The sequence below is a fragment of the Neoarius graeffei genome, chromosome 23 (assembly GCF_027579695.1).
Source record: "Neoarius graeffei isolate fNeoGra1 chromosome 23, fNeoGra1.pri, whole genome shotgun sequence".
In the NCBI taxonomy this organism is placed as follows: Eukaryota; Metazoa; Chordata; class Actinopteri; order Siluriformes; family Ariidae; genus Neoarius; species Neoarius graeffei.
Genome location: NC_083591.1, coordinates 21,555,278 through 21,581,099, shown reverse-complemented (window position 1 = coordinate 21,581,099; position 25,822 = coordinate 21,555,278). Strand labels below are relative to the sequence as shown.

Sequence of the window (25,822 nt, the reverse complement as noted above, 5' to 3'; positions counted from 1 at the left end):
ATCCGGACCACCACTCCCACCTCCATTGCAGAACACTGGCCCTTGAGATGCTTGAGCTCCCCACAGCGCCAGCACACCGGCCCAGGCTTCATCTCTGCACCGGTGTTATGGGTGTCACTCACCTGGAGGGGAGACACAGACACAGAAGGGACAGAAGAGAGGACACCACAGGTGTGGCGGGCCGGCTGGGGGGGAGCCGGCCCCCGCCTCTGCAGTGAGGGAACTGGGCAGGGACAAGAAGGAGAGGGAGAAGGAGAGAGAAAGAGAGAAGAGGTGATGTGTACACCTGCCACTGGAACTGCCACCAGATGGTCTTCCGCCAGCTCGATGGCTTGATCGAGCGACGCCGGGCAGTGACACTGGACCCACTCCATTGGTCCTTCTGGAAGCCGTGCAACGACCTGCTTCAGTGTCACAAGGTCGATGATCCCCTCGGCATCACGGTCGTCTGCCCTCAGCCACCGCTAGCAGGAATCCCAGAACTGTTGTCTGAACGCAAATGGCTGGCCGACCTCCTCCAAAGTCAGCATCAGGAAATGCTGCTGATGTTGTTCTGGGGAGCGGCCGACACGCCGCAGGATGGCTCACTTCAGGTTCTTGTAGATGAGCCGGCTGTCGGCGGGGAGCTGCTGCACTGTGAGCTGTGCCTCCCCAGTCAGCAGCGGTAGTAGGCACGCTGCTCGTCCGGCCACCCCCACGCTTCAGCTGCTTGCTCAAAGAGCGGAATGAAGGCTTCCGGATTGTCATGCGGCCCCATCTTGGTAAGGGTGATGTGGGCAGGGTCTATTGCGGTGGCTGTCAAAGACCCTACCGATGCGAGCAGGTGCCAGAACGCCTGGCGATCTTCCTGCTGGGCCGGCTTCAAACCGTTGTTCCTGCTTCTTCCAGAGGGCAATCAGCACTCGATGCTCGTTCTATTGGGCAGTAGCGAGGGCGTGGATCAAGTCCTTATATGGGGAGGTTTCCATCAGTGTTTCTCTTCAGTATCCCAGGCTTCGGCACCACTGTCGTATTTCCCTGACGTGGGTGGAATACTGACCCGTAGTAGGCGGGAAATGGTGTTCACAAACAATTTTATTTTATTGGGTTTGCTTGTCAGCTTTACTTCATGTTTGTATGCACACATGCACATATGTGTTCTCGTCAGGAGAGCTCCCCTCTCATCACTGTCTCCCTCCTTTTCTACCTTCCGTCTTCACTGCAAAACACACAAACACAACATTAATCGACAACAGGTGTACTGACTTTGCCACTCACCTTCCCTGACCCCACCCTTCACAAATCGCTGCTTGGCCACGCCCCCACTGCCACAACACGGTAGTCTACTGTTTTTGACAGGTGAACACCACCTACCAGTTTTAGTTCTAAAAACTTCTGCATTACAAAATAATCAGTGAGCACTGTTCGATTCGCTCTTCTGACCTCGCTTTAGCTGTTTTCGACACAGGGAATACAAGTATATAGCATCAGATAGTCATATTAAATGAAGCGGAGAGCCAGCAGAATAGTGTGATAATGATGTTGAATCTAAATTGTATCGCTCTACGTCCCATTCCATTGGTTCTTGTTATGGTTCTAGCCAACCGGCAATGAGCTCACATGTTGCAACAAATCGTGCTAGTATGCGTTAAGACAAAACACACTCTGTGATCGCGAGCAATGAAAACTCCTCCGAAGGAAAAAAAAAGATTGGCTATGAGAACAAGTTCAAGGCGACTTGGGCATCGGCTCATCCATGCATCAGAGTATCGAGGCAAGGTGAGAAGCATGCACAATGCGTGATTTCTCAATCAATTTTCTTGAAACACGGCACTCAGAATGCAGGAGAATGCATCATTTATACCATTTTTTTCCCCAAAATTTTCCGGGGGGGCCCTGGAAGGGTGTGACTGCGCCGTGCAACCTCATCTACTGCTTTTCGTTCTCTGGGGGTTGGCAGGTATGGAGTTTATAACATACGTATAACAGACCAGATAACATCAACAAAAACTGTGTGTGTGTGTGTGTGTGTGTGTGTGTGTGAGAGAGAGAAATGTAAAATGAAATTACAGCTCTTTCTCTTGCCTACTAATAACCGTTTCTTGTTGGCCTGCACCCTCAGCTCCTGCTCCAGTACTCCAATGAGCAAAAAAAAAAAAGATGTCCATCGACATCTAACTAGCCTAACTAAGTCAGAATTTAAGTAAACACACAAAACAAGAAATGTAGCGGGAAGCATATAGTAGGCTTTTTTTAATTATGCAAATCATTGGAATGTTACTGAGCCGAAAAGAGTTTTTGGTCCTAACATTAGCCAGCTAACATAGTTAGCTGTCTGACAGTAGGCTAATATGAAACTTTATTCACACAATATACAGGGTGTTTAAAAAAATTGATATCATTCTGGGATATTTACATCTCAAATAATATCAAATTTTTTGAAACACCCTGTATAATATGAGAAATTAAATTTACTAAAAAGCTTAGTACAATTATATATAATAGAAAAATCATTTGCAAACAATAGTTACTATAGTTGTTAATGTAAGGTATGTGCGGCTGTTGAAGTAGTATAAACTTTCATATCAACAGCCACCCATGTCATATTACAATTTGTTTTTTGTTAGAACAAGAGAACTATACAAATACTGTATACATTGCGGCTAAATACACGAAATACACTATACTTATGAACACAAAACTCTGCGCATTCTTACTCAAACACTGAGCCTATAACTTATCATAATATAATTTTAGGGTATAGAGAAAGAAATGCTTTTTGTTGATTTAAAATAAGATATGATTTTAAGGCTGATTTAAATAATGGAAGTGATCCTAAGTTTTTTATGCTTGTGGGAATTCCTTCCAAGAGGTTGGAGATGGTAAATTGAAAGGAAAATTTACCATAATTCGTCTTGGCTGGTGGACGAACAATATTCCCCTTAATCTCTGCCTGATAGCAAATTAGGATGTGATCTCAAACTTTATATGGATTAACTACAACATAGTTAAATAACACTGTACCTTAGGTTAACCAAGGTAACTGTAACGTCAACAAAAATTTTACCTCTCGTCCTAATAAGTATTTGAAAAACCTGGAGAAATCAAGGAACATAGTCAGGCTGAGAGTGTGTGTGTGTGTGTGTGTGTGTGTGTGTGTGTGTGTGTCTGTGCGCGCATTTGGTGAGACTCAAAATGAGACAGATGGACAGTAGCCCTGTAGAGGTGTAGAGAATGGTGGGGGGAGGAGCCAGGGATTGTTGAGTGTTGGATTTGAACACCCAAATGGTCAAACCTGTCAAAAGTATGTGATAGCTATGCTAATCTATGCCATGGTCCCGCTATTCAAAAAGGAATGTAACCTACAACTGACAGGAGAGGCTCAGGGCTATAGAAAAGATATCCGGAGTTTCAGGCCAATAGCCCGGTCCTAGGCATGCCCCTGATCAAAAGCCTGGCATGTCTGAGCAGTTGTTCCACAAATTACTGTGACAAGCCAAACTATAGCCAACACCAGCAAAACTAAAGTGTGAACAGTATTAACTTCAAACTTACCCCTTTTAGTGGAGCAAAAAAGATTGTTCTAAGGTGTTTATGGCACTAGACCCCTTTGATGCTTTTCTTCTCAGTTCTTCACATGTGCTTGTACCTTCATGGTGTCTTAATACAAAAGGTATGAGTTTATGGAACATCAGTTGTCTGCATTAACATGTAAAAATTTTTTATGTCATAAGACAACAGAAAATACCCTGTTAGCATGCCAGTTTTGTATGTTAGGATGTTTGGACATTTAAGATGACAGAAATACCCTGTTACCATGTCCATTTTGTACATCTTAAAGGTCCCATGACCTATGATTTTCAATTATATATATTTTTTCACAATCTGCTTATTAACATTTTCGAGAAAAACAAATGAACATCAATACAGCAGTAATAGAACAAAGTTGCAAAGAATGAGATAGAAACAAAAACCATGACAAGACCGATAATACAAGCCAAAAACAAAACCCCAAATTAGAACCAAGAATGTGAAATTAAGTAACGTGTATCATGACAGTAAAATAAAATAAAAAAAATACATATTACAAACCGCGTGGGTTTCCTCCGGGTGCTCCGGTTTCCCCCACAGTCCAAAGACATGCAGGTTAGGTTAACTGGTGACTCTAAATTGACCGTAGGTGTGAATGTGAGTGTGAATGGTTGTCTGTGTCTATGTGTCAGCCCTGTGATGACCTGGCGACTTGTCCAGGGTGTACCCCGCCTTTCGCCCATAGTCAGCTGGGATAGGCTCCAGCTTGCCTGCGACCCTGTAGAAGGATAAAGCGGCTAGAGATAATGAGATGAGATGAGACATATTACAAAAAAAAAAAAACAATCTCTGATCGGCCTGTGGCCTGTCATATCACAATCAAATGTTACAGAGATACCTTTTCAGTCACTCAGGGATATCTGGGAAGTTCAGCTCTTGTACATGGTTGAAAAAGGGGTCCCACGTTTTGTTAAATTTTCTCAGGGATCCCTTCATTATGTATCTGATTCTTTCCAGTTTGACAAAATTAAGGATCTCCCTTATCCATAAAGTATATGAAGGAGGAGATGGAGATTTCCACTTAATCAGTATCAAGCATCTGGCTAGAAGGGTGACAAAGGCTGTAAAGGCTGACTCTAGGGAAGTAAGTGGAACTGTGGGTAACGTAGCACCAAACAATGCAGTTATAGCATTAGGTACAATCGGTTTTCTGGTAACTTTGGACAGTGAACTAAAGATTTCTCCCCAGTAGGATTGCAAAGTAGGACAAGACCAGAACATATGTACATGATTTGCTAGTGCTTGACGACACCTGTCGCAAGTTGGGTTCACATCTTTATAGATTTTAGAGAGTCTAACCTTTGTGAGGTGGGTGCGGTGTACAATTTTGCACTGGATCAGTCCATGTTTTGCACAGATAGATGACTTTGTGTACCTTATCAAGGGTTTCCTCCCAAAGTTCCTCAGAGATCTCCTCTCTCAGATCCACCTCCCAAAGTGTTTTAATAGAGTTCAAGGAAACTAGATGAAGAGAGTGAATCTGAGCATAAATGTGTGACATAATTCCTTTCAGAGCAGGTACTGGCTTGAGAAATGTGACCAAGGGGGAATCAATGGGTAGATTAGGAAACTGAGGGAATCCACTACCAGCAAAGCTCCGGATCTGTAAGTACCTGAAGAAGTGTTGTTTAGGTAGGGTGAATTTTTCAACTAACTGATGGAAAGATGTAAAAGTGTTATCAATATATAAATCTTTGAATCTTTTAATGCCCTGATTGGACCAAAAAGTGAATGCACCATCTACTAAAGATGGAGGAAAAGCATGATTTACAGTTATTGGAGCTGATGTAGAATATGTTTGGAGACCAAAATAGCATCTGAACTGATTCCAAATTCTCAAAGTCATTTTGACAATAATATTTTTCGTGTACCCAGAAGAGGGGCTCTTAATGGGTGAGTGCGTTAATCCCGGAAATTATACTGGCTCACAGGAAGCAACCTCCACTTTAAGCCAGACAGGTGGGGAGCAGAGTGAGTCAAACTGTAGCCAGAATTGTATTATCCTAAGATTGTCTGCCCAATAGTAAAACCTCAAATTCGGTAGAGCCATTCCTCCCAGTGCTTTAGGCCTCTGTAAAAATTGTTTACGTATCCTTCGAGGTTTTTTTTTTATTTCAAATAACCTCTAGAATAATGGAATCAATTTTACAAAAAAAGTTTTGGGGGAGAAAAAGGAGTACACACTGAAATAAATATAAAAGTTTAGGTAAGATATTCATCTTTACAGAGTCAATATGTGCAACCAAAGACAGATTCAGCACAGACCAATGATCAAAGTCCTCTTGTACACGGGTCAGAAGGGGGGGGCAAAATTAGCCTTATAAAGGTCTTTATCAGTTACCTGAACCCCCAAGTAAGTGAAGCTGTGTTTTGCAATTTTGAAAGGTAGGTTATGTAACAGGTACTCATGTGCAGCCTTGTTTAAAGGGAATAATTCACTTTTATTTAAATTCAGTTTGTAACCGGAAATAACTCCAAAAGAGTTGAAAATAGTGAGAGCAGCAGGGACAGATACTGAGAAATTAGAGATATAAAGGAGGAGATCATCAGCATAAAGAGAAACTCTTTGTTCTCCTCCATTCCTGAAAATACCTGTAATGCAGGGGTCGCAAAGAAGTGTGAGGGAGAGGGCCTCAGTAGCTAACGCAAATAAGAAGGGTCTTAGGGGACAACCCTGCCGGGTGGAGCGATGAAGGGGAAAGTATACTGAATGGGTGTTGTTTGTCCTCACTGAGGCATGGGGAGATGAATACACTAGTCTCACCCATGAAAAAAAGTTCTTACCAAAGCCAAACTTCTCTAAGGTGTAAAAGAGATACCTCCACTCCACGCGATCAAAGGCCTTTTCTGCATCTAAGGATATCACAGCTTGAGGCACAGAGGACATGGGGGAATGGTAGATCGTATTAAAAAGTCGTCTTAAGTTAAAGAAAGAGTGCCTATTTTTAATAAATCCCATTTGGTCAGGAGAGATAATGGTTGGGAGCACCATTTCAAAATGAAGGGCGAGCATTTTAGACAGCAGTTTGAAATCCACATTTAACAGACTAATTGGGCGGTCAGGCCTTTCAATTACATAAAACCTGTGACGGATAACCAAATTAAAAAGGCGCCCAAATTAAGGTTGAGTGCCCAAAATATGCTACCAAAAGTAAAAATAAATAAATAAATAAACTTAAGTAAAACTTGGCTGCATAAAACCCAGTGTCTTGACTTTCTTCTTTAAAAACACTGAAATTAGCGAGAATTAGCGTGCATTTTTCATAATTGACGTGAAATCCGCACCATTCCCATGTTCTGGGTTCATTGAACTAGCCGTAAGCCTCGCGCAGAGCATGAACTCTCCATCAACGGCAACTGGCATGCCATGATTTCGTGGAGGAGCGAGACTCGCATACCAATGACCAGAGCGGGATTTCCACATTAGGTAAATCTTCTTTCTTCTTCTCTTATATTGTTTTATGGCTGTTGGCAAACAGCTTTTAGGTGCATTACCGCTGCCTTCTGGACTGGAGTGAACCAGAATGTTTACTACCCTATTGTGCTAAATTCTCCTAATAATCCCTGTATCATTTAAAAACCTAAAAATAGCCACATTATCTGACCTCAACTGCAATATAATATAGGTATCAGAGAGATATTGCAGTTGAGGTCAGATAATATGGCTATTTTTAGGCTTTTAAATTCAGTCTTTTACCTGATTTAAATCATATGAAACTAGGGTAAAAGAGAGCTATTCAGGGGACAACTGTGTGTATTTAAGATACAGCTTGCATCTTAAATACACACGGTTGTGTAAGTGTGGGTGGAATTAGTGACTTGGAGCTTGGTCCTCTTGTTGATGATAGTCTTAGACATTGGCCTTTCATTTAAACTAAGATCTTTTACCTGACTACATACAGTGGTGCTTGAAAGTTTGTGAACCCTTAAGAATTTTCTATATTTCTGCATAAATATGACCTAAAACATCATCAGATTTTCACACAAGTCCTAAAAGTAGATAAAGAGAACCCAGTTAAACAAATAAGATAAAAATATTATACTTGGTCATTTATTTATTGAGGAAAATGATCCAATATTCCATATCTGTGAGTGGCAAAAGTATGTGAACCTTTGCTTTCAGTATCTGGTGTGACCCCCTTGTGCAGCAATGACTGCAAGTAAACATTTCCGGTAACTGTTGATCAGTCCTGCACACCGGCTTGGAGGAATTTTAGCCCATTCCTCCGTACAGAACAGCTTCAACTCTGGGATGTTGGTGGGTTTCCTCACATGAACTGCTCGCTTCAGGTCCTTCCACAACATTTCAATTGGATTAAGGCCAGGACTTTAACTTGGCCATTCCAAAACATTAACTTTATTCTTCTTTAACTATTCTTTGGTAGAATGACTTGTGTGCTTAGGGTCGTTGTTTTGCTGCATGACCCACCTTCTCTTGAGATTCAGTTCATGGACAGATGTCCTGACATTTTCCTTTAGAATTCGCTGGTATAATTCAGAATTCATTGTTCCATCAATGATGGCAAGCCGTCCTGGCCCAGATGCAGCAAAACAGGCCCAAACCATGATACTACCACCACCATGTTTCACAGTTGAGATAAGGTTCTTATGCTGGAATGCAGTCTTTTCCTTCTCCAAACATAACGCTTCTCATTTAAACCAAAAAGTTCTATTTTGGTCTCATCCGTCCACAAAACATTTTTCCAATAGCCTTCTGGCTTGTCCACGTGATCTTTAGCAAACTGCAGACGAGCAGCAGTGTTCTTTTTGGAGAGCAGTGGCTTTCTCCTTGCAACCCTGCCATGCACACCATTGTTGTTCAGTGTTCTCCTGATGGTAGACTCATGAACATTAACATTAGCCAATGTGAGAGAGGCCTTCAGTTGCTTAGAGGTTACCCTGGGGTCCTTAGTGACCTTGCCGACTATTACACGCCTTGCTCTTGGAGTGATCTTTGTTGGTCGACCAGTCCTGCGGAGGGTAACAATGGTATTGAATTTCCTCCATTTGTATACAATCTGTCTGACTGTGGATTGGTGGAGTCCAAACTCTTTAGAGATGGTTCTGTAACCTTTTCCAGCCTGATGAGCAACAGCAATGCCTTTTCTGAGGTCCTCAGAAATCTCCTTTGTTTGTGCCATGATACACTTCCACAAACATGTGTTGTGAAGATCAGATTTTGATAGATCCCTGTTCTTTAAATAAAATAGGGTGCCCAGTCACACCTGATTGTCATCCCATTGATTGGAAACACCTAACTCTAATTTCACCTTCAAATTAACTGCTAATCCTAGAGGTTCACATACTTTTGCCACTCACAGATATGTAATATTGGATCATTTTCCTCAATAAATAAATGACCAAGTATAATATTTTTGTCTCATTTGTTTAACTGGGTTCTCTTTATCTACTTTTAGGACTTGTGTGAAAATCTGATGATGTTTTAGGTCATGTTTATGCAGAAATATAGAAAATTCTAAAGGGTTCACAAACTTTCAAGCACCACTGTATACTGTGAATTGCACTGCCAATTCTTGTGATGTGACTGAAAAACCTTTTGTGTCACAGGTCTGCTACAGGTATGCCTCTTTGATGGCAACAGTGCATAACTTGCTTCTTCATTCCTCCAGGCTCTCCTTCAGGCCCCAACACATCTTTTAAATACTAACTAACTGTATTCTAATAATTTTTGTCATGTACTGTACATGTACATCAAGAGGGATTAATGCTGTAGACATTTTGCAATAAAGGTAAAAATAATATTCATAGATTTTTTTATTTATTCATAACTTTGTAGCTAAAAAAGCAGCAGCAGGTTTAAACACTGAGCACTGAGAAAACAGCACTTTGCCTGTGCAGAAAATCCCAAATTACCCTGTATCACAACGGAAAAAACCCAAATTCAGAAATACAGGGTGTTGCCCAAATTATGTAATTGAAAGGCCTGGCAGTAAGAGGAGCAAGCAAGGGGATCCTTATTCTTTTTTAAAATTAGAGAAATAGAAGCTTGATTAAGTGTTTGGGGTAGGCTAAGAGATTCAAAAGATTAATTAAACATATCTATTAAAATGGGGGCTAATTTATGTTGGAATTTCTTATAAAACTCAACTGGATAGCTGTCCGACCCTGGACATTTGCCACCTTGCAGTGCATTGCGCCGCTCGAAATTCCTCTGGTCTATCCTGATAGGGTTAAAGAGCTGGAGAAACCAATAACTATTGCTGAATTTTCTGTTGCTATCTCATCTGACATAGCAGATAAGCAGATATCTCATCTGAGATAGCAACAGAAAATTCAGCAATAGTTACTGGTTTCTCCAGCTCTTTAACCCTATCAGGATAGACCAGAGGAATTTTGAGCGGCGCGAAAAAATTGTCAAAACCCTGTGTATCTGAAATTGTTTCAGATGTATATAGTGAAGCATAATAATTTTTGAAGTCATCATTAATTCTTATAGGGTCTATTATAACACCCAAGGATGTCCGAATTTGAGGAATTTGGTGAGAAGTGTTCTGTCATAATTGGTGGGCCAATAATCTCCCAGCCTTATCACCCTGCTCATAATAGTTACTTCGGGACTTTAGAAGTAGTTCAACAGCCTGGCGACTTGTCCAGGGTGTACCCCACCTCTTGCCCATAGTCAGCTGCGATAGGCTCCAGCTTGCCTGTGACCCTGTAGAACAGGATAAGCGGCTATAGATAATGGATGGATGGATGGATGGATGGATGGATGGATGGAGACAGGCATTCTGTGTACACATCTGGGGTTGGTGAAATAGCATATAAACTATCCAACTGCACAATACACTTTGTACGTTCAGTTAGTTTTTTCCTTTTCTGTTTTCTTTCATTACTTACATATGAAATAACTTGCCTTCTAATATAAGCTTTCAGTGTTTCCCACAATACAGACGTGGACATGTCTTATGTCTTATTTATACTTAGAAACATATTGATTTGAGTAGAAATCCATCCCACAAAGTTTTCATCTGAAAGTAGACACGTATTAAAACGCCATGGCATAAGTGGATGGACAGAGCCTCTAAACTGGATACTCATGGCAACAGGAGCATGGTCAGAAATGACCGTAGCCTCATATGAGCATAAGCCCACAGAGGAGAGAATTCTGTTATCAACCAAAAAATAGTCTATGCGAGTAAATGTGCGATGCACATGGGAGAAAAAAAGAGTACACTTTATCAGTGGGATTGAAAAAAATGCCAGGGATCTGAGACTGCAAATGAAGGCATTAATTACTTTCGCAGATCTTGAAGGTGTAGTAACCTTCGTGGATGAACAGTCCAGCCCTGGGCTCAACCAACAGTTAAAGTCACCTCCTAAAATGAGGAGATGTGAGGACGTATCAGGGAGGTTAGAAAAGAGTTGCCTAAAAAAATCTTCGTTGTCCCAATTAGGCACATACACATTCACAAGAAGGACCGGAGCATCGTACATTTTACCAGTAACTTGTAGACAATAAAGTTGATATTCTGCATTTCACCTCCGACCGTTGCCTATGACCTTTAAATATCTACTATGTGGATCAGAGGTCACATCAGAGCAAATAAAGGGAACTGATTTATGTAGCAAAATCGCAACCCCTCTGGACTTGTTATGAAATGAGGAGTAATAGGCATGACCAATCCACCCAGCTCTAATTCTTGGATAAACAGATGATTTCAAGTGTCTTTCTTGGAGAAAGACAACTTGAGCCTCCAAATGTTGAAGATGCTGTACAACCATACTGTGTTTTACTGGGGAGTTGAGACCTTTGCAGTTAGTTCCAGCTAACAAACTTAAGCTCTTTTCCATCAATATATTGAATTAACCTGGGCTGGACCATTTGAAACTAGTGTGGAAAAGTAAAGACAACAGTGACCATAATGGGCAAACAAACTTTACAGTAAAATGGAAGATTACACCGACTGGCAACACAACCAGCAAGAAAAAAGAAAACATGTAAAGCCTAGGTCACAACCGGACGTACGATTTTTTGGCCGTGCGATTTTTGGCGTTTCCCAAATCACCGCGTTTTTTTTGTTCATGGAGAAAGACGCACGTTGGCCGTAAGTTTGTCTTGCAACCTGAAAAAAAAAACGTAAGCGCCCGTAGAGTTTGTTTGACATGACAAAGAACCTCTGCGGCCGGTCTGCGGCCAGTCTACGGCTCGAAAATCAGCACGTCACACTCGCACCCTCCATGCGTTTCTTGCGTTTTTTGCACGTAGACCAGCCGTAGGAGCACATATGTCCGGTTGTGACCTAGGCTTAAGACTGACATACTAAATACACAAAAACCTCATCTACATCCCACCCCAACACAAGCATCTCCTCAACCGAGATGCTGACACACCAACACTACTGATTTGTGCGGTAAACTACCGGTTTTTAACTTCTGTCAACGCCTACCGCTTTTGTACAGAATGTCAACGTTTTTTAGATTTCTCAGAAAAAAAATCCCACACTAAGTTCCTCACTTGCTTTGCCGGTGGTTCGTGCGTTATTTTGGCATCACGAATACCGGAAATGCGCAAGACCAACCATTTATTCGTTCGGTGCCGTTTGCTCACTTCTCTATTTCCGGTTTTGTTGGTTTAAATTTGGAGCAGTGTGTTGCATTTTCATCTGATAATGCATCTGTTATGACTGGTAAACAACGTGGTGTACTAGGACACTTGCTAAAGAAGAACTCGGATATTTATCTGATGGGTTGTCCATGTCATCTGAGTGCTCTTGCTGCAAAAAATGGAGGAAAGGCTCTGAACGGGTTTGATGCAGAAGATTTCCTCATAGATCTCTACTGTCATTTCCAGAAAAGGTGAGCATTACTGCAATTCAAACATTTATTAAAGTTTCCTTTGACAATATTTTTTTTGCTAATATTATTATTTAATATTTATTGATATTTTGAACTGACATGTTCCTTGATAAAATATGTTGTTTACACTTTACTATTTTTTATTTAATATTTATTGCTATTTTGAACTCTGATATATGATATTTATAAAATTAACACCTGAGGGAATGCAATAGTGTACAATTATTTCCTTTTATATTTTCAGCGCAAAACGGAAGGACCAACTTAAAGAAATGCTCGAGTTTTGTGATGTTACAGTGAAGAAAGTACTGAAGCATGTGAGCACCAGATGGTTGAGCCTGCACAAGTGTCTTGACAGAACACTGGAATTATGGGATGGACTGAGAAGTTACTTCCTAACGCACTTTGATGATGATGAGGATGATGCATATGAGAGTCCTGGAGGAAAAGGTCCACACAAGCGGAAGAGAGTATCAATCCAGAAGGGTACAGCACGAGAATGGAGACTTGTTTCAATATTCAAACAGCCTACATGTAAACTGTACATCTTGTTTCTGCATGCAGTTATGCCTCTCTTCGATTCATTTAATTTGTTGCTGCAATCTGAGGTACCAATGATTCACCTGCTCCACACAAGCATGCTCAACTTGTTCCTATCCATAATGAGCTGTCTCATATTGCCAGAGCACATGAATGAAAAGGACATTCTGGCCATTGACTTCAACGACTTCAAAGTGCAGAAAACAGATAACGACCTTTTTATTGGCTATCAGGCAGTGGGGGCCATAGAGAAAGATGATATTGAAGGGACATCTGCAGTTAAAAAATTTAGAAGTGAAGTTCGCTCTTTCTATCTAAATTGTCTGAACTACATGGCAAAGAAATTCCCTCTTCATGACCCAGTTGTGAAACATGCTGCTGTTCTTGATCCCAGGCACAGGGAGAAAGCTTCCATGACTTCTTTGCTTGAACTGATCAAGATTATGCCCTCCTCTCTTGCAGGACATTCAAAGGATACATTGTGCAGGGAGTTTTGCACATACCAAAGTGACTGTGATGTGCCTGCCTTCAAATTAGGAGACAGAGTAGATGCTTATTGGGTAGCTGTTGGGAGAGTAAGAGATAATGTAACTGGCCAGCTCAGGTATCAGACATTGTCCACAGTGGCCATGAATATTCTGTTAATTCCACACAATAATGCTCATTGTGAATCTCTCTTCAGCATGGTGAAGAAAATTACAACAGACCAAAGAAGTCAGCTGGGGAAAGGGAAAGATGGACATGCAAAAGCCAGTGTATATGAAGACACCCATGGGATTAGGAATACATTGTGTGGTATTCTGGCATCCAAAATTAACATTTTCAAAGACACCACTTGTTTCAGCTGGAGTCCAGATGAAAAACTTGTGACAAACGCTAAATCTGCAACATATAAAGCATTACATTAGATCAGATGATCAAATCTGTGTAATAAAATGTACTTATTTGATTCCTATTTATGTTTAGTTGTGTTTTATGCTTTGTTTAAAGTGAATTAGTAGCAACATCTTTAAAAACAATTGTCCGCCAAAATTTGAAATTGCCAATTTGTGCAACGGTACCGTGCGCGAGTAAAATCTACCTCTTGTGAAAAGGTTGGCATGTATGGAGATGTGTGCTAAAACTTCCCTAAACACAAGCAGTCTGGAACGCTCTGTGGTAGCTAATAGGAACTCAGTAGTGCTACCTGAGATGAAATGTGACTAGTAGAGGATTAACAAGTGTAAATAATACAAGCCACTTTAATAACTAAAGAAAGTGTAGAAAAAAAGGGACTACAGATAAATGAGCAAAGAATCAACAATAATATTAATAATAAAATAAAATTGCAGTCTCATGGACTGGGCAAGGCACCTGGGAGATAATCTATAGTATTGTAAACAGTCTAGCTGAAAGATGGAAGTCCACGGTATAAACACACTGGTGCACTCATCTCACATGATAGGAGAGACAGATGACTCACAGTTACTTACAGTTCTTATTGATGTAGGTGGGGTTTACATTAGACCGTATCAGCGGATCATCAGATTAACGTTTTTAAAACGATTAGTGTGCACACAGCAACGCCAATACACGATTCGCGTGAACATAGCAACGCCAATACACGGATACGCTCGGCTCCGCAGGCATCCTGCGCTCCAAATCACTCCGCCCTGAACAGCGAGTGCCCTCTGGAGGGTGCGCACTCCGGCCCTGCGCAGCTCACAGAGCGCGCGAGTATAGTGCACGAGCAGTGATTTGGGACTGAGCCTCTGTGTGTGTGATCTCAGTGCATGTCGGGCATGCGCGTCACTTACCACTTGCAAGTGGAAGGATGGCAAGCCTAAAGACAATCATAACTACACAATGGGCAGTATTTGCATCAGTATTTGCAGTATTTTCATACTTTTATACTCTTTAATGAAAGGTGATACAAGGCGGAAGTCCGCGCCGTTTTTCAGCAGTCGCGTCACATGACCAACGCCAGCGAATCAGGAAGGTGGATGTCACAGTGACGTTGTCCAATGACGACGCCAGCTAGAGCTCAGCACAGCGTATCCGCGTATTCTCAATGTTTACACAGCACCGGACCAGACACGATTTGGATTGAATACGTGGACCCTGACGGATTCCCGTTTCCCGGCGTTTCCAGGCGTTTTAATGTAAACGGACAGTGCATCCGCGAAGAAAACGAGACAGATACGGTCTAATGTAAACTTGGCCGTAGTCAGCGGCCACAGTAGGATCTTCAAATCTGTGTGATGTCCCATCTGGCATAGTAATTTTGAGTGTTGCCAGGTAGAGAAGTCCAAACTTAACCTCTGGGTAGGAGCGGAGATTGTGTTTCACTATACCAAATGCAGCTCACTTATTGGCAACAGAGGACATGTAGTCGGGGAATACAGAGATCCTCTTGCCTTTGTAAAGAAGGGGCGAGGATTCGCCTGCTCACTGTAGAATCAGGTTGCGAACATGGAAGTAGTATATCCTTGCTACAAAGGGCCGAGGTGGGCTCCCCTCTTTAAGTTTCTCCCTCAGGGTCCGGTGGGCACGGTCAAGTAGGGGCTTCTTGTTAAGTCCAAGCAGGTCCTGCAGTAGCTGAGCGATAAAATCAGTGGCACGGGGTCCCTCAAGTCCCTTTGGTACATCAATCACCCGTACGTTATTCCTCCTGGACCTACCTTCCAGGTCCTCACACCTGTCATCCAGATGTTTCACTTGTGAGGTTAGCGTGCTAACCGTAGCCTCCAGCTCGTTTATCCGAGTACTGTGATCTGTAGCTGCCTGCTCAAGGTCTCACATCATCACCTCATGAGCATCCACTGTACGCTGAAGTGGTTCAATTGAGTTCTTCAGTTCTTGTCTCACATAATAGGAGAGACGGACGACTCACAGCTTATATTTCAGAGTGCAGACTCTTAGAAAGGGCGTCGATTTTCCCAAATATATCACTCTTAAGAGAATCCATCATGGATTGTAGCAACATAGCATCATGTGCTAGTAGCGTTGTGGAGAGAGGTCGGACTATGCGGCTCAGTAGGCTGCAGTGCTTTGTGGCCTCCTCTTGTGGGCTCATGTTTTGGATGAGCATTTGACATCATGGTCAATTAAAAGTCGAAGTTATTAAGCTAGAGCGTTTATTAAGTTCGTTATAAGTTGTCCCATATTATTAATTTGCAAAACTGTACAAAGAAACAGTATATTTAGGTCACATTCTCTCGGAGCAACAAGGGGACACGTCTGTCTTCCACAGTACTCCATAGCCCCCCACCCCCGATATGTTCAATTTTCAAACTGTGAGGAAGAATTACAAATTAAGAAAGAAAATGCTGTTCCTAAAAGCGCTAAAGATACAATGAAGTTTGATCTAAAACTATTCAAAGGTAAGGTGGAATTATGATTTATTTTATCTATTTCAAATCAAAGTACTTTGTGTCGGCATAGATAAGTGACACATACATCCATGTGTCTTGACCTTAACCTTTTTATTGCAATATATTTACTAGTTCAGTGAAAGTGGTTGTTATACCTGTGAGCAGTGGACTTTCACTCATGCGCACTCTGAACAGTGTGCACCTCTAACGATAAGAACCTGCCCTGGATTAAGCACAATCAGCGCACGCATAAAAGGACACTGCACACACCTACATGGTGTGAAATATTGCGTTGTTCATCACCAATACCGAGCCATTGTTCTTGCATTACATTTGCATGCCGCTTTTGAAGTTTTAAATAATCTTTTTTTTTTAAATATGATTTTTATTTGTATGAAATAATCATGTGTGTATTTATACTCAAACATCTGCCTCAGGCTCAGTGAATAATAACTGACACAAAGTCAGGGCTTGACATTAACTTTTAAATCCATTTGTCAAGTCAGACATGCAGCAAGATTTTTCACTTGTCCTCAAGGACGCGTTATCCTAATGGGCTTCATGGGCAGCTACCCAGGGCCTCGGCCACTAGGGGGCCTCGGAGGTAGCAAGATTGGAAAATATGAAACGATATTTTCAGACGTTTTGATCATATTGATAACATTTTTGATGCATTTCGCCACCCGTAAGGAAGCCCACCTTGTCCCGTCGCATAAATCACCCGTCATTGTCAATATGATCACTATCCACCATGTCTTCACACGCTACGCCAGCTTGAGTTCAATGATTTAATTAATGACTTCGCTTTCCAGAAAAGTAGGAAAGTGCCCTTGTAAGTTGACCCATGGCTGTCAAACTGAATGCGCAAAGCTGTGTGCCACTGCTGTTTGGGACATTACGTGTATGAAAGGATGAAATGTCTCACATAGCCTAACATTTTGAGGTTTATTTCTGAGAAGCAAGATATTTTTCTTTCTTTGTTATCGCTCTTTGTTTTCACAAGTTAAAAGTCACCTGGATTCCAAAATGAAAACGAACAGTTATATACCAAATGAATGTTCTTGTTCTGAATACTAAAGAAACTGTTGTAGGCCTAGGTTATGTTCTTGACATGTTGTTCATTGACTCACTCATTCAAAGGCTTCTTGAGGCTAAACTTTAGTTAACCAGACTTGTTAATCGTGATGTCTGATGGATTTTTTTACCATGCAATTGCCTATTTCACCATTGCTTTTTCTCGATTAAATAGGTGTTGATGGATATAAAGTTTTATTGTTCAATAGTATTTCTAATTGTGCCACTGTCATTATTTAAGTTTCTGTGTCTAGTTAGACAGGCACGTCTGAGGGGGTGAATTTGCTGAGCGCAGTTGACAACAGGCGGGGGTGGGGCCTCAGGGGTGTGTCTGCCCAGGGCCTCAGGGGTGTGTCTGCCCAGGGCCTCGGCAAGGGTTAACGCGGCCCTGCTTGTCCTGACCATGTATTAACTTGTCTTGACCTTAACCTTTTTATTACAATATATTTAGTAGTTCAGTGAAAGTGGTTGTCATACCTGTGAGCAGTGGACTTTCACTCATGCGCACTCTGAACAGTGCACACCTCTAGACAAGAACCTGCCTTGGATTAAGCACAATCAGCGCATGCATAAAAGGACACTGCACACACTTACATGGTGCGAAATATTGCGTTGTTCATCACCAATACATAGTTTTCACTGACGTCACGGCATTCCGGGGAACGCCCTCCAGCCACCATCTTGTGGGGCAAACAAAACGGACCATCGCCATTACCGGCTACGTTATCTCGGACGAATTTAGGAAGTTATATAGTCAGTTTTCTAAAATAAAGATCAATGTCAGCAAAATCAAGCAAACAGAAGTATATAGATACATTAGACGACATCTCACGACAATGGTATGCAGCCAAACTGGCCTTGATTGGGGGAATTGACCCCTACGAAGTGGACAAAGATGCATTTTCAAGTGACTATGCAGGGCTGCCAAAGCCTGAAACTGCCAAAGCCTGCTCCAAAGCCTGAAACTGACTTCATCAAGCTTTAAAGGCTGTCTGATATATACAACTTTATATATTCTAGCATTAAATAGACTGTTGAATGTTATGCAAACAGCGCGCCTTTTGGCGGATGCCGCCTTTTTCACGGCTGAATCGCGCAGATCCGATTTTGTTTTTTAGGGGGGGCGTTGGAGTGTCTGATTATAATTTCAAAGTAAATTCTGTATTAAAATTACTAAATAAGCAAATCCGTTACAGTCCATGAAACAGGAAGTATAAGGATGAGAAAAAAACAGTTTAAATCGGAAAGCTGCGCACATTTGCGCAGCGCAAATGTGCGCAGCTTTCCGATTTAAACTGTTTTTTTCTCATCCTTATACTTCCTGTTTCATGGACTGTAACGGATTTGCTTATTTAGTAATTTTAATACAGAATTTACTTTGAAATTATAATCAGACACTCCAACGCCCCCCCCCCCCCCCAAAAAAAATCGGATCTGCGCGATTCAGCCGTGAAAAAGGTGGCATCTGCCAAAACTGCAAACCTTTGCCCAACTTTTTTGCAGAACTTTATCCCTGACCTGTCTGGTGAGTTCTTTGGTCTTCATGATACTGTTTGTTCTTCAGTGTTCTCTAACGAACCACTGAGGCCTTCACAGAACAAGTGTATTTATGCTGAGAGTAAATTACACACAGTAGGACTCTATTAACTAATTAGATGACTTCTGGAGGCAAAAGATTGCACTGGATTGTATTTAGAGGTATCAGAGTACAGGGGGCTGAATACTAATGCACAACACATTTTTTTTTTCAGATTTTTATTTGTTTAAAATTTTGAAGACCATTTATCATTTTCGTTTCACTTCACAATTATGTGCTACTCTGTGTTGGTCTATCACATAAAATCTCAATAAAAACGTTTAAGTTCGTGGTTGTAAGGTGGAAAAATGTGAAAAAGTTCAAGGGGTATGAATACTTTTTCAAGGCGCTGTGTGTGTAGAGAGAGAGAGAGAGAGAGAGTTTCAAAGTGTTTGTCATATGCACAGTAAGGAACGTCCTCTTGCACAATGAAATTCTTAGTTTGCCGTCCACCATGAATGCCAAATTACACCAAAAAATAGGTGGAAGAAATAATACAAAGTAAAGGCAATATAGTGCCAAATAAAAGCAAAAAAAACAACAGTATAGTACAAAGTAAAGGTAATGTAGTGCAAAATAGGCAGTATAATACAAAAATAAGGCAATGATAAAATGTAGCAGTGAAAAAGGGCAGTAGTGTGCAAACATGTACAAACAAATGTAAACAAATGTAAAGACTCAAGGACAGTTTACAGGGAGGTAGTCCATGGTTATAGACTCCTGTCAGCTGTTCAGGAGTCTGATGGTGGTGGGAAAGAAAGAGTTCTTTAATATGACTCCTGCATTTCACACTTCTCTACCTCCGGTCTGAGGGTAGAAGTGTGAACAGTCCATGCTGGGGGTGGGTGGGGTCTTTGAGGATGGAGGCAGCTCTCCTGTGGACTCTGTGGTGTGCAGAGAGGACAGTGGAACTCTGGTGATCCTCTCAGCAGTCTTCACCACTCTCTGCAGGTGTTTGCGGTCCATAGCCATAGTGCTGCCATACCACACAGTGATGCAGTTGGTCAGGATTCTCTCAATCGCACAGCTGTAGAAGTTGCTGAGGATCTTGGGCAACATACCAAACTTCCTCAGCCTCCTCAGAAAGTATAGCCGCTGTTGAGCCTTCCTAACCAGCTGTGTGGTGTTAGGTGTCCACGTGAGGTTCTCACTGATGTGAACACCCAGGTATTTGAAGCTGCTCACCCTCTCCACCTCAAGCTCCTAGTAGCCTTTTGGGTAACAAACGGTAATAACAGCTTGTAAACGCTTTTTGTAGCCAGCCAAGAGTCTTTTAATTCTTGTTTGAGGAATTTTCATCCATTCTTCCTTGCAAAAGTCTTCCAGTTCTGAGAGATTCCTGGGCCGTCTTGCATGCACTGCTCTTTTGAGGTCTATCCACAGATTTTCAATGATGTTCAGATCAGGGGACTGTGATGGCCATGGTAAAACCTTGCGCGTCTTGAGGTAGTCTATTAATATAATGGACTGGGACAATGCTCAGATCATACAACAAGAGAACAACAGATACCACCGTTGGATTAAGGAGTCAATAGAAATTAGAAAGCGTAGCCCAAGAACAATTAACAGGGATGAGGGGGCATACATGCTCTCCCACACCTGGAGCGCCGTCCTGAGGGGGCAACACTGACAGCGGGAGGTGTGACCGACCTGTCACAGGGAGGCCACACCTCCGTAACATCAGCTGATTATAAAAGCACCTCACACACCAACATCCGGGTGACCCTCTGATGAAGACAGAAGTTACACCGTCGAAACATGTCAGGTAAAGGAAAAAACTTTTACATGTCTGTAACAAAAGAAAACTAATAACTTGACAACACACACACCTCAGGACTGTGCACCTTACCTTACCCCCCCCACACCCTCTCCTTTTTTTTTTTCTCGCTACACGCTGTTTGCACTGTTATTGGAGTTGCTTTTAATCTCATTGTACATGTGTATAGTGACAATAAAGGCATTCTATTCTATAATAAAATTTATACATTACGCAATGTGGCCCTCACTATGGTAGAGAAAAGAAAAAAATCCTGAAAATAAGCCTCGGATGCGAGGGCCCTTTATCGCTGCTAGCGGCTATATTTTTTAAAATTTGCTTTACATGGACTTATATTTAGTATAAAATATATTCTATATAAATATATGGATGTCAGTGCTAACGTAAATGAGGAAGTAATTCTAATGCTTGTAAACAAGTGAACTGATAATGTTTAACCCGTGTCAGAAAATCTTTTTGTTCCACTTTAAGTATTTTTGTAGACCACATTTTGTTAATCATTCGTTGCTGTTTGTATTAATCTCTAGTTTTGTGGTTTACCAATAAATGTCAGGCAATTGACATTGTTACCACATGAAAATCCAGGTCAAAGGTTGCATGTCATTCGTTGAACAAAAATATAAAGTGTTTTGATATTGTAATACATGGTAGATATTTACAACAAACTGCAAAAAAAAAAAAACTGAATGGAATAGAAAAATCTGAATATTTCAAACATGTAATTTTATATGCTAGGAAATTAATTCTGGTCTAATTCAATTTATTGCAATAGGATTCCAAATAATCTTTATAGAGTATTTGGAATCCTATTGCAATAAATAGAATTAGACCAGAATTAATTTCCTGATTGTGCTAAAAAAAAATTCCATCTCGGGTAATGAGCTGTGTCATAAGACAACAAGATCAAAGGGCGGGGGGGGCCTGGCTTCCGGTTGAGTAATTAACCAATAATAACTGTTGTAACTGAAACTCACCTTTGTAAAATTGTTTTTTATTGGTAAATCTGAAAAGGTGTTGATAATTATGGACTGTCGATAATTGTAGCCGCCACTCTAGTTATTCAGGCTGTCACTTTTTTCACCCCAAAGTCAATTTTTAATGAGATCAAACAAACCCATAAATCATTCCCTTTGGTCACATGCATAAACAGGAATTGTAGAATTTTCTTTGCGATTTAGCTCAAAAATATCAAATTTTCTGGATATCTGCAAACTTTTGCAGTCAGCAGCAACACTTTCTCCAGCCATAACCATCACTATGACAGTGTTTTAAATTGTAAAGGTTATTTGGAATATAAACAGGTTTGTTGTGGATAATACAACCCCGATTCCAAAAAAGTTGGGACATAGTACAAATTGTAAATAAAAATGGAATGCAATAATTTACAAATCTCAAAAACTGATATTGTATTCACAATAGAACATAGACAACATATCAAATGTCGAAAGTGAGACATTTTGAAATTTCATGCCAAATATTGGCTCATTTGAAATTTCATGACAGCAACACATCTCAAAAAAGTTGGGACGGGCAATAAGAGGCTGGAAAAGTTAAAGGTACAAAAAAGGAACAGCTGGAGGACCAAATTGCAACTCATTAGGTCAATTGGCAGTAGGTCATTAACATGACTGGGTATAAAAAGAGCATCTTGGAGTGGCAGCGGCTCTCAGAAGTAAAGATGGGAAGAGGATCACCAATCCCCCTAATTCTGCGCCGACAAATAGTGGAGCAATATCAGAAAGGAGAGTTCGACAGTGTAAAATTACAAAGAGTTTGAACATATCATCATCTACAGTGCACAATATCATCAAAAGATTCAGAGAATCTGGAAGAATCTCTGTGCGTAAGGGTCAAGGCCGGAAAACCATACTGGGTGCCCGTGATCTTCGGGCCCTTATGGCCTCTGCATGCTCTTGCAACAAGGCTTTCGCAGATAGCTTTTCGCAGACAGTTGTAATTTATTGTTGAGCGGGGAGTATAAGCGTGTGCGATGTTATTCACCGGCACAACGCAAGGGGGCGCGAAGTCGCTAGGAGTAGTTGGTGGGTGTGGTTAGTGGAGTGTTTATCCTCCGGTTACTATAATGACTAGAACTGGAGTCGTATAGATGTACGCAGGGTGCGATTTGTCAAAAAAACAGAAGGGGGGGATGTTTTTTTTTAAATCATGAAACGTCACAAAATTAAGGTAACAGGCTAACAGCTCAATAACATCCGATGATATCAAATGAATAACACTCTGGCAGCGGGGGCGTGGTCAAGCATCGGTCTGTGACAGGAGGGCGGAGTCAGGGAAGGTAAGTGGCAGAATCAATACACCTGTTGTTAATTCATGTGTTTGTGTGTCTTCCCAGTGACCGCGCCCTATTTAAGGAGAGAGAGCGAGAGCAGCGGGAGCTCTCTCCACAACTAGACGACTGATGTGTGTGCGCGTGTGTGAGAGTGCAGATAGAAGCTGAAAAGCTGAATAAAAGCGAGTTGTGTGAAATCAGTTCTGTCCTGCCGTCCTTCTGTCATAGACCGATGCTTGACCACGCCCCCGCTGCCACAAACACTAAATGAAAACGAACACTAAACCAGAGATAGTAAATTCATCTTCCTATCTCTCTGACTAAATACACTACAAAGTTCGCATTGCTTGTCGCGTTGCTGTGATGTTTCTCTCCCTCCGGATTAAATGGACAGTGACTCGAAAATCACTAAAATACATGAATACTAAATGAACAGTTTGCTCTGATTGCGCAGTTCATGTGGCCTTTTCTGCTTTCCCGTCGGTGCGCTATCCGCCGCGTTTCGCCCTTCTTTAATCCACATTTCTGCGAATTTCTCAGCAGGGAAGGAACGCACGTCTGGCCCATTGACAGCGAGGAAAAGAAGGGTGTCAGTGTGGATACACATTCATTCTGTTGCGCTCATCAATAAGGATGTGATTCATGGCGCTAAATCCACGTTCACACTCTGGATATTGTTATTATCTACAATGTATCTATTTGCTGGGGATGTTCGTGAACATCAAAGCTGCCACTTCGGGTCATTTTGAAAGTGAGTGCAATGTAGACCATAGAAAACTGTGTCACAACATGCCTGTCATGTCAACTTTTTTTTTTGGTTTGTTTGTTTTATTGACGAGGTTGTCCCCGAAGATTTTTTTTCAGCAGAGATAAAAACCAGAGGGGGGGGGGGGATGATCCCCCCCAGCAAATCGCACCCAGGATGTACGTACTTCCTCAATCAACCGCTCTTCGTGTTGCTCCATCTTCGCTCGTGTTTTTAAAAATGCCGGTCGTGAAAACAAAACAAACCGGGAAAGTAGTGAAGCGGAAGTGCGTGTACAGCGGATGTAGAGTGGACCAATCAGAGCCTTCTTGTCTGCGACGCTGTCTGTGAGGCTTCTGCGGTGGTCACAATTTTTGGGAGGTGCGCGCAGAGCGTCTGCGAAGGTGGGGGGGCTACGCAGACGCTATCTGCGACACCGTCTGCGAGGACTGGGTTGTCAGCATAAATTGGCCTTTAGACGGCACTTTATCACATACAGGCATGCTTCTCTATTGGAAATCACAAAATGGGCTCAGGAATATTTCCAGAGAACATTATCTGTGAACACAATTCATCGTGCCATCCGCCGTTGCCAGCTAAAACTCTATAGTTCAAATAAGAAGCCATATCTAAACATGATCCAGAAGTGCAGACGTCTTCTCTGGGCCAAGGCTCATTTAAAATGGACTGTGGCAAAGTGAAAAACTGTTCTGTGGTCAGATGAATCAAAATTTGAAGTTCTTTATGGAAATCAGGGATGCCGTGTCATTCAGACTGAAGAGGAAAAGGACGACCCAAGTTGTTATCAGCGCTCAGTTCAGAAGCCTGCATCTCTGATGGTATGGGGTTGCATTAGTGCATGTGGCATGGGCAGCTTACACATCTGGAAAGACACCATCAATGCTGAAAGGTTTGAGGTTCTAGAGCAACATATGCTCCCATCCAGATGACGTCTCTTTCAGGGAAGACCTTGCATTTTCCAACATGACAATGCCAAACCACATACTGCATCAATTACATTATCACGGCTGCGTAGAAGAAGGGTCCGGGTACTGAACTGGCCAGCCTGCAGTCCAAATCTTTCACCCATAGAAAACATTTGGCGCATCATAAAACGGAAGATACGACAAAAAAGACCTAAGACAGTTGAGCAACTAGAATCCTACATTAGACAAGAATGGGTTAACATTCCTATCCCTAAACTTGAGCAACTTGTCTCCTCAGTCCCCAGACGTTTACAGACTGTTGTAAAGAGAAAAGGGGATGTCTCACAGTGGTAAACATGGCCTCGTCCCAACTTTTTTGAGATGTGTTGTCATGAAATTTAAAATCACCTATTTTTTCTCTTTAAATGATACATTTTCTCAGTTTAAACATTTGATATGTTATCTATGTTCTATTCTGAATAAAATATGAAATTTTGAAACTTCCACATCATTGCATTCCGTTTTTATTTACAATTTGTACTTTGTCCCAACTTTTTTGGAATCGGGATTGTACATTGTTACTTGTTTCTCTGTTCCAACGCCATTAACAATTCAAGAGAACATGCATTTCAAATATAAAAAGTGTTTCAACTCATAACATTAAGTATAACAGCTTTTAACATTAGCTAACTTACCAACATGAATCTTCCATGCTGTAACGTGGCTGTGACAAACCAGATGCTCGTGGATTAAGAATCCTGAGCGAGCCATCAGAACTGCCACGTTGCTGGACAGAGGGTCGTCGCCACAGATGACCTCTGGGACCACTACTGCACAGGCTGCCAGGAGGGCTAGACCCATGGCGCCTGGGACGGCCCCTAGGCCGAGGCACTGGCTTCTCTGGATGATGCTGATGGAACTCCTCCACCAACCCCGGATATCTCGTGCAGGAACCCAGCTACTCTCCTTGGGCCCATAGCCCTCCCAGTCCACAAGGTACTGCAGAGTCCCTCCTCTCCTTCTGGAGTCCAGCAACCGGTGGACAGCATACACCGGGATACCTTCTATGTCCACCTGAGGTGGGGGTGTGATATTGGGTGTGGCCTCGTCCAACGGACCTGGGACAACAGGTTTCAAGAGAGACGAATGAAAAG

The 25,822-nt window shown here is 41.8% G+C and overlaps 1 protein-coding gene across 1 annotated transcript in view; it reads left to right on the top strand.

Annotated features, from left to right (window-relative positions):
- Positions 1 to 25,822, top strand: part of LOC132871183 (solute carrier organic anion transporter family member 5A1-like) — a 114,782-nt gene that overhangs the window by 6,659 nt on the left and 82,301 nt on the right. The window lies entirely within an intron of this gene.